The sequence below is a fragment of the Balaenoptera acutorostrata genome, chromosome 4 (genome assembly GCF_949987535.1).
Source record: "Balaenoptera acutorostrata chromosome 4, mBalAcu1.1, whole genome shotgun sequence".
Lineage (NCBI taxonomy): Eukaryota > Metazoa > Chordata > Mammalia > Artiodactyla > Balaenopteridae > Balaenoptera > Balaenoptera acutorostrata.
In genome coordinates this window covers 121,827,030-121,835,911 of record NC_080067.1, presented here as the reverse complement: position 1 = coordinate 121,835,911, position 8,882 = coordinate 121,827,030, and the positions used below count along the sequence as shown (strand labels likewise).

General features: G+C 36.5%; 1 long non-coding RNA gene across 1 annotated transcript; it reads right to left on the bottom strand.

Moving 5' to 3' along the window:
- Nucleotides 1-211: 211 nt before the first annotated feature.
- Nucleotides 212-7,279, bottom strand: LOC130708057 (uncharacterized). Its single transcript, XR_009008065.1, has 3 exons — nt 7,191-7,279; nt 2,738-2,821; nt 212-657 (listed from the first exon to the last, which is right to left on the bottom strand). It is a non-coding gene; the product is annotated as an uncharacterized LOC130708057 (long non-coding RNA).
- Nucleotides 7,280-8,882: the final 1,603 nt, after the last annotated feature.

Here is an 8,882-nt window from a genome sequence, read left to right as displayed (position 1 = left end):
TTTCTTGCCTGAACAAGTATGAAGTATGAAAGTATGAAATTGCCATTAAGTACAAGGAAAAGCCTACAGAAACATGACTGAGAGGAAATACCAGGAGCTGTTTTTTCAACGGGGTGAATTTGAGATACTTATTAGACTTCTGTATTACTTGTTTTACAAGTAACTTGTTTTATTGATGCATGACAAATTACCACTATCTTAGCAGCTTAAAATAGCACCCAGTTATTAGCTCACATTTCTCTAGGTCAGAAGTCCAGATGGCGTCTCTGCTTAGGGTTTTACAATGCCAAAATCAAGGATCTATCCAAACTGGGCTCTTATTTGTACAATCTGGGAAAGAATCCATTTCCAGGTTCATTCAGGTTGTTGGCAAAACTCGGTTCCTTGTGGTTGTAGGACTGAGGTCCCTATATTCTTGCTGGTTGTTATGAGAGGGGTCACTCTCTAGTCATTGTTCATGGTCCTTCCATCTTCATCACAGTAATGCTCCATCAGATTCTTCTCTTGACTCAGATCTCTCTGACTTCACCATCTGCATTCCTCTTCTGCTGCCAGCTTGAGAAAGCTCTCTGCTTTTAAAGATCTCTTGTGATTTGATTAGTTTCACTCATATAATTTTTCTTTTTATAATACAAGAACAGCATCAGAGGAGTAACACTGGGAGTAGGAGAAGATGAAAGGGTGAAAGTCATGGGAATCATCCTAAATTCTCACTACTATCACATCCAAGTGTAGATGTTGAATAAGCAGTTGGATATATGCGACTGGAGTTTGGGGACAAGATGCCAGCTATATTTGAAAGTTGGTGTTTAAAGTTTTGATTTCTGTCTTCCCTACATGCTCCTTAAGCAGTTGGGAGTGAGTTGCTAAATGACACTTAGCCAAGGGCACAAATGGAGCTATTGACACAAGGTCAGACATTCACATTACCTGAAAGAAACATTTCAGTGACTCACTTCATCAGGTGGATCTGATGAGAATGTCATGCTTGCAGTGATACAGATTTTACTGCCTAGAATGTTTGGTTGCTATTATTTAGAAGAAATCTACTTCAGCCTCTATGGCAGGCTGTAGCTGTTCCCTAAATTGTTCATTTGTTCAATCCTAAGTGGTCCCACTATTCTAACCAACTTTAAATAGGTCTATGTCAAAGAAAAATTACCTTCTATACCTTCTATTCCAAGAAAATGGTTATCAGATCTAGTGCTAAAATTCAGCGTCCACAGAAGCAGAAACCAGGCTGCTCAGTGAGAGCATGTCTTCTGGATGGAACAGTAAGCAGTTAGGAAGGAAGCGCTAGGACTTATATCAGTCATTATCTGGTGAATTAATTAACCTGAGGCTTGACTAATGGCAACCTATTTTTCTGTTAAGGGTGATTAACAAATTCTCCCACTTAGGTCTTAGTGCTTATGTATGCACATATGCATATATATGTATATTAATACATCAATGTGTGTCTATAAATTTTACTATTAAGCATAATTATTTAAAATATTATTTTCAGTTGTTTTAAAATAGTTTAAATGATTTAAAGTAAAAGCAAAAAATGAAGGCCTCTTCCTGGAAATTTCAGAGACTGATGAATAGTCCCCATGGTCACATTCAATTGAAATGCAACAGAAAAGGAAATAGAGCCAGGTGATGGTTTTCTTGTCAAAATCACTAGGCTTAATGCTAGAGGATACAGGACAAATGAACTGTAGAAGTAATTGTGAGCCATGTTTTTGTCATATGACATGCTCTCCATCTAAGCGAAGGGAACTAGGTGGGTGGGGACAGGAAGGGGGAGGGTACTTGGAACAGCTGACAGACCACTTCTGTTATGTCTAGTTCAACTTGAATTAGGAAGAAAGAAGAAATGAAGAAGGTCTTGTGCTTTAGTATGAATGAATACTGTTGAATCAGATGTTAAGATTGGCTTAATAGCATCCAGAAATCCAAAGGAAGGAGCTTACTTAGATGATAATGAATCTGAAATTTGTGTTCATGCAAAACAGGTCATTTGGCCTGAAGGTGATTGTGGGGTTGAGACTCAAGGGACAAAAGCAGCTCTTTCCTAATATTCAAAGAATTGTCTTAATTAACAAAGGAAATATTTTTTGGCATCATGTTGAAGGGTAGTATTAGAATGAGTGATTAGAAATTAAGAGCATCTAAAACATTTGAGATCAATGCAAGAATGGTCTCTAAAAAATATATCTTTTTTTACTTGAAGTATTTAAGCAAAAACTAAGACACCACTGGTGTAGAATGTTTGCACTTTGTTCTTTACAAACTAGGTGGTTTTTCAGCCTAATCTGACTCTGAGATTCTATGGGTCTATAAGCTGTAAGTTTATAAACTGTAAGCTAGTTTTATTATAGACTTGATCTCATTACATGTGGTATTTCAAGCCTCTAAAGTAATAAGGTTAGTAGATAAAAGCTACTACTAAAACATTTTTTTGAAGATCTATCATCTGTCATAATATCTCATGCTAGAGGGCCACGTCAGAGAAAAACAATTGTTTTTCCCCAAAACCTATTCTCCAATTTTCTCAAAGTGATGGAACCCCAAATTTTAGCTGGTAACATGGCAGCCAGAATAGAGAATTCACTTTGCAGCTTCCTTTAGAACTAGTTTAAACAGAAATAATGGCCAGTGTATGGTAAGCAAAAGTGGCATGTGGCAATTTTCCTAAATCTTTCTCTGAGATAGTTGCTTCCTCCTCTGTCAGTTCCCCACCATCCTTTACCTAGTCCTCCTTCCTGCTGACTTGATAGCTGCAGATGGAGAGAACTTCTTGAATCCTGAGTTTTCTTGAAAATGGAGACCATCCCTGTTGAAGAAACAAGATAGGGGGATACATTTTAAGTGTTCTAACCACATACACACACAAAAAAGTAACTGTGACATGAGGGATATGTTAATTACCTTGCTCATGGGGAATATTTTACAATGTATACATATATCAAATCATCAAGTTGTACACCTTAAAAATATACAATTTTAATTGTCAACTCTACCTCAGTAAAGTTAGATTAAAAAGGTAAAAGGAGCCTGAATGTCTCAGAACTTCTTCGAGCAACACTCAATTGTCTGTATCCAGACTTTTTCATGAGAAAAAAATAAATTATTTTTTATACGACTGTCATTTTTTTGTCTGTGACAATTAAAACGTAACTCTATACTGATATATAACTGTACGATAAACCTACAGCTAATCCTTCAGCAATTCCTAATTGATAATAAGAATTTGTCATAGCAGGTAGTTGGACATTGCAAAAATATTCAGTTTTACATCTCTTAAATATTACTTTCAATTTGTTTAAAATTTACACCATTTTTCAACTTGTAATGACATGAGAATTGCAGTTTATTTGCTTTTTTCAAAAAAGCAAAGTTAGTTCTGTGACAGTTAAATCTGGCATCTTCAACATTCACAACATAGACACTTATTCTTGGGAGCGCTACCATTTAACTTGAAATTAAACCAACATTATAGTATTCCTGGAGTCTCAAGAACACTCTGGGGAGAGCCAGAGCAGATTCAACCATATATATTAATACATACTCCACTGACATCCTCATGGGACTTGGCAACACTGTGATTTAGTGACTTTCTAGCTGTTCATCTAGAAAGACTATTTTGACTTTATATTTTTGAGGGAAAGAATATCTCATGTTAGAGTAAATTTATTGTACAAATATTAAAAGCAATAATATTTCTTTTAAAAACATCCTGTTGATATCCCCTATAGATATGAAACGTTTTATGTGATAGATGTAGCATAGCCAATGGACCATGGCAAGCTTTCTAGCACTGTCCTTTTAATGAACTTTACATAAGCCCAAGAAAATACCTCAGATGAAGAAAAAGTATATATTATAGGTTCAGGCATGTTTGACTAGATTCCAAGGCTTATTCTCTCGACAATCACTAGGATGCTTCTCCAGGACCCACATTCCACCTTCTTTACAGAACAGACATGTAATCATTTGCAAGTTAGGTTAAATATGAGTTAACATAGTCTGGAAATTAATTTTTCTTAGAATTCCCCAAACACATTAAATTTTAATTTTAAATTTGACTTGAATTTCCTTTTATCAATATGTATATAAACATAATGGACTGGGTAGCAAGCATAGATAAGCTTTTCTTTTTCAAGATAGTTGTTGAACACTGGAGTAGCATATCAGAGATACATGGAGGAGATTTTTTTCAAAACACATGTGCCCAGCTCCCACACATAGCTTACTGAATTAAAACCATAGAGTTGTGGCCATTCTTTTCTAAAAAGAATGTAACCCCCAAATTTTGGCTACTCACATGTCTACCCAGAATGAAAACTACTTTGTTTGTAGTTAGCTTTGGCCACATAATGTCTCCAGATGACTCAAACGGACCCACCAACGTTTAGAATCACTCTTCAGGGCTTCCAATTAGCCTAAATCTAGGTGTTGACAGAGATCCTCCCCTTTGGGACGCTGACAAGTCTTGGCACACACTCAACTACTGGGAGCTATTAAAAAAATAAAAATAGAATCACTCTTCGAAACGAGCTTATGTAGAGCAAAATATCAAGCTGCCTTTCTCAGTTGAAGTTTTTAAGAGCATATTATGTAGTAAAACCACAACTAGAACCCTTAAATAAAGACATATAAGGCTCCACTTGAATTTTTTTAATGAAAGGGAACAATAACAAAGACAAAATGCAGTATTAGGAGGTCATTTGAAAGTTTGAAAGATCAGTTTGCTCTGATCTCTTTACAGAGCCAGCCCTACTTTGTCATCTCTTAATAATTGCGGGCTAATAGCATAACTGATGTTCCTGCAGCCCAGTGATCCTTGGGTACCGCAGGGTCTTAACTCAGAGGGATTCAGAGATATTCACTCTGCAGAAACCACTGGCAAACAAAAAAGGAATGAAAATCTTTCGAAATATTTCTTAAGAGCGGTGAAAACAAATGTTTTTTTCTTTTAGTTAAGTACGTATTTCAGTTAACCAGAGTTGATTTCTCAACCAAACCGTAACTGTAGTGTTTATACATATATATACATTTGAACTGGTACATATGTAACCGAACCTGTTTGACCTTGGAGATAAAATTAGTATATATTATATGTCACAGTAATTTGTACAAAATCAAAGGGATGTTTCTCTTATTGAGCCTGTGGAATGATTTGTGTTTACAGTGAACTGAGATAGAAGGGATGAGCCCAATTTCATTATTTCTGTTTAAGGAAAACATGATAAGGACAAAGGATTAAAATGTGTTTTTAATATAGCATTGAAACATTCAGATCTGTATTTTGGCTTGTGTAGTCAAAATAGAATGCTGCAGAATTAGAGAGTAATAACAAAGTAATTAATGACAACTCTTTACGTATGTATATATGTATGTATGCATGTATTAATTAACTTATCTGTGGTCTGTCAAGAGTTATCAAGCTAATACTATGGCTAATTTGCAACTCTCTTCTTGATTAAATCCCAGCTAAACTTTTCTGATGGCTTAGTAAGAGAGTATATAAAATATAGTAATGATACTGTAACCTGTAGTTAATAGAGAATGATCATTGTCAGGTCAATAAGAGGGAAAGTCATTGGAGAGCCAGGCAGCTAAGTTTGCCCCAGTGATTTTCTCTGGTGTTTTGAGAAATAGAGCGGCACAGAATTTTCCAGACAAGAATGATTTTTACTGATATACCCATGCATCACTGGGCCCCTTTCAGCACTCCAGCAAAGTAAATCCACCATTTCTTTGGCCTGATATACGGAGTTCAGGGAGATGAGTGATTCCTTGTAAGTGAATTATAATAAGAGAAATGGGAAGCTTTTTTTGCAGCATAAGGATATAAATAGGACATCTTACACTGGTGTTGTAGGAGAGCACCCTGGTTAGAAGTGTTCTGTGGTTCCCTTGTGAGCTTCAGTCAAGAAGAGCATTTGTTCTGAATGTACTTAAGCAAAACAGTGGCTAGAAGAATCATCACCTTGTGGTCTGACAAGCTGAGGATACCTCAGAGCTTCTCAGTTTTGGCACTATTGACATTTTTGGCCAGGTCGTTCTCTGTTGCGGGGACTGTCTTGTGCATTATAGGCTAGTGGCAGCACACCTGGCCTCTAGCCCTCACATAGGCTAGTAACATCCTCTCACCCCCTCCTTGTGAGAACCAACACATGACTCCAGACGCTGCCAGATGTCCCCTGGGGAAAAGGTATAATTGCCCTGCATTAAGAACCCCCTAGTTACCTAGTGACCAAACTCACAGAATTTTCGGAAACGTGACCTGCTTGGTCTGCAATCACATCTCATGGAGAGAGTATAATCTGTGTGATTAAGAAAATATGTTGACACAAAAATCCACTAATTCTTTTCCAATGCTTAGTAATACTTTTTGGTTGCAAACTCAGTAGGAGAGGTTGTATACATTTTCAATAATTTAAAACGTAGCAGGATAGCGGACATTACACCATTATTACCTAGTATCAGAGATTAGTGAGATTATATACTTGTTAAGATAATAAATAAAAGATAAGATGGTATTTGTTGAGCATAAATATCAAGAAGTTAGGGAATGTTATTAGACTAGAACAAATAGTTGTATTAGAATAAAAATGAATGTAATTGCTAAGATAACTAAGTCTTGCTTAATACTGTCAAAGTTGGAGCAAATGTTAGTAGGTCAGACAAAATCTAATCTATAAAGACATGTCTAAAGAAGAGAGAGACACTGGACCAGTGTTCCATTCCTCCATGTGTTTATTTAGTCCCCAGATTGTTAAGGATATAAGCATTTTGGTAATAGGGTCTTATTAACCTTTGTCTTATTCATCTTAAAATATCTAGCATTTTGCCTGGCTCAAAATATGTGGTTATTAAATGTTTGTTGAATTAATGAATTATGATACTAAATCTTATAATTTATTTCAGATTAGTCTCTTCCTATTTAGTCCCACTGGTTTAGTTCAGTTTGAAAATATATCTTGCTTGGAATAGTTTTTCTGCTTCCAATTTCACTCTCCACCATACTGCAGCCAAAGAGATTGTTTTTTTTTATTTTAATTCATTTTGGATTATGTAATTTCCTTGATTTAAATGCATTATTGACTTGCTGTCACCGAGGGAAAAGCCTAAGACCTTTGGTAATAAGCATATTTAAAATTTTTAATCTAGCTCCTACCTCATCTCCCGCTACTCACTCATATGCTCAGATATTCCAGCCATGCTGTCTTCCTGGCAGTTCTTGGAAGGATTCAGGCTTTCTTGCATCTCTGTGACCAGACTCGTGTTATTCCCTCAGCCTGGATTATGCTCTGCCTCTTGCCTGCCCTGACCTACTCCTAAAATATATGCTTATCACTTGATTCTCAGTCAAAAGGCCAGCTTCTCTGCCTGGAATATCCTTGCTGAGTCAAGTCTTTCTTCCATCTTTCCCTGCACTTTGTTTTAATAGAGTATCATCCCCACTCCTTATCTATGTTTTTGTTTTCTGCGGTTTCAGCTACCAGTGGTCAACTGTGGTCCAAAAATTTTAAATGGAAAATTCCAGAAATAAGCAATTCATAAGTTTTAAATTGCGAGAGACCATAATTATATAACTTTTATTACAGCATATTTTTATAATTCTATTTATTATTAGTTATTACTCTTAATCTCTTAACATACCTAATTTATAAATTAAACTTTATCACAGGTATGTATGTATAGGAAAAAAAAAACATAGCATATATAGGGTAGAGTACTATCCCTGGTTTCAGGCATCCACCGGGGGACTTGGAACACATCCCCTGTCGATAAGAGAGACTACTGTATATACCACCTTTATAGAACTCTCTCTCTCTGCAGTCTTCCTGACAATTTTTTTATGGCCTACACTAAAACATTTATTAGGTTTTATCGTAACTGTCCATAAGTCAGGTCTCCCTGGGGTTTTCTCTTTCTTCGTGTTTTCCTTAGAGAACATGCAGGTGGTGAGGAAGTTTATTCTTTTTGCCTCTCTCAGGGGACTTTCTCTGGAACCTTCTCAGTCCTAGACCTCCCTGCAGCTGCCAACAACCCATGGAAGATTCCATGTCACAGATGCCATAAGAGCCCCCTCAGTTCTCTCATTCCCCAGCCTCTCTGGGGTCCTCTCTGGTTTTCCCAGACCCATGCACAAGACTTTGGAAAACAGAAGCAGAATGGCAAACTCTGAGACCACGCAGTATTCAATTCTGGCTCTGTCTTTCACTCATTATGTGATACTGAACAAGTAATCATCTGTAAAGTATGAATAATGGGTTCATCTCACAAGGTTGTTGTGAAGATGAAACAACTAAAACCTGTAAAGCATGTAAATAGTGCTTTACACATAGAACCTGGCATATGTTGAGTGGGCAGTCATTATTTGCTCTTCTTTTATATAAAGATGTAACTTAAGAGCCACCTAGTTCAAAAGGGTTAAGAGTACAGAGAGTACAGTTTAGCAGAGAGCATAGCACGGGGATTTCCAAAGGCTCAGAGCTGAGCTATTTGAGTTCAAACAAGTGACTTAATTTCTCTGTGCCTCAGTTTCTTTAATGTACTAAATGGAGATCGTTAGTCCTACTTCACTAGGTTTTTGTTAAGAATTAAATGAGTTAATTCATGTAAAGTACTTAGAACTTGTAATAAGTTAGCTAATTTAGTATTAATATTAACTTAAGGTATTTTGACACTCGCACCTGTGTAGAAGTTTGTCTCATGTGAACTGGCCCTTCCACTCAATATTTCTTTTTCTTCAGACTGCACCCCTATTCATTCTCTTTGGTACTCCCACCCATTTGAGGTTTCCTCTTATTCATTCTAGTGTGTAGAAAGCTTGAGTAGTACTTCACACGTCAGCCAGATGAGTTCTAGAGGGGAATGGCTTT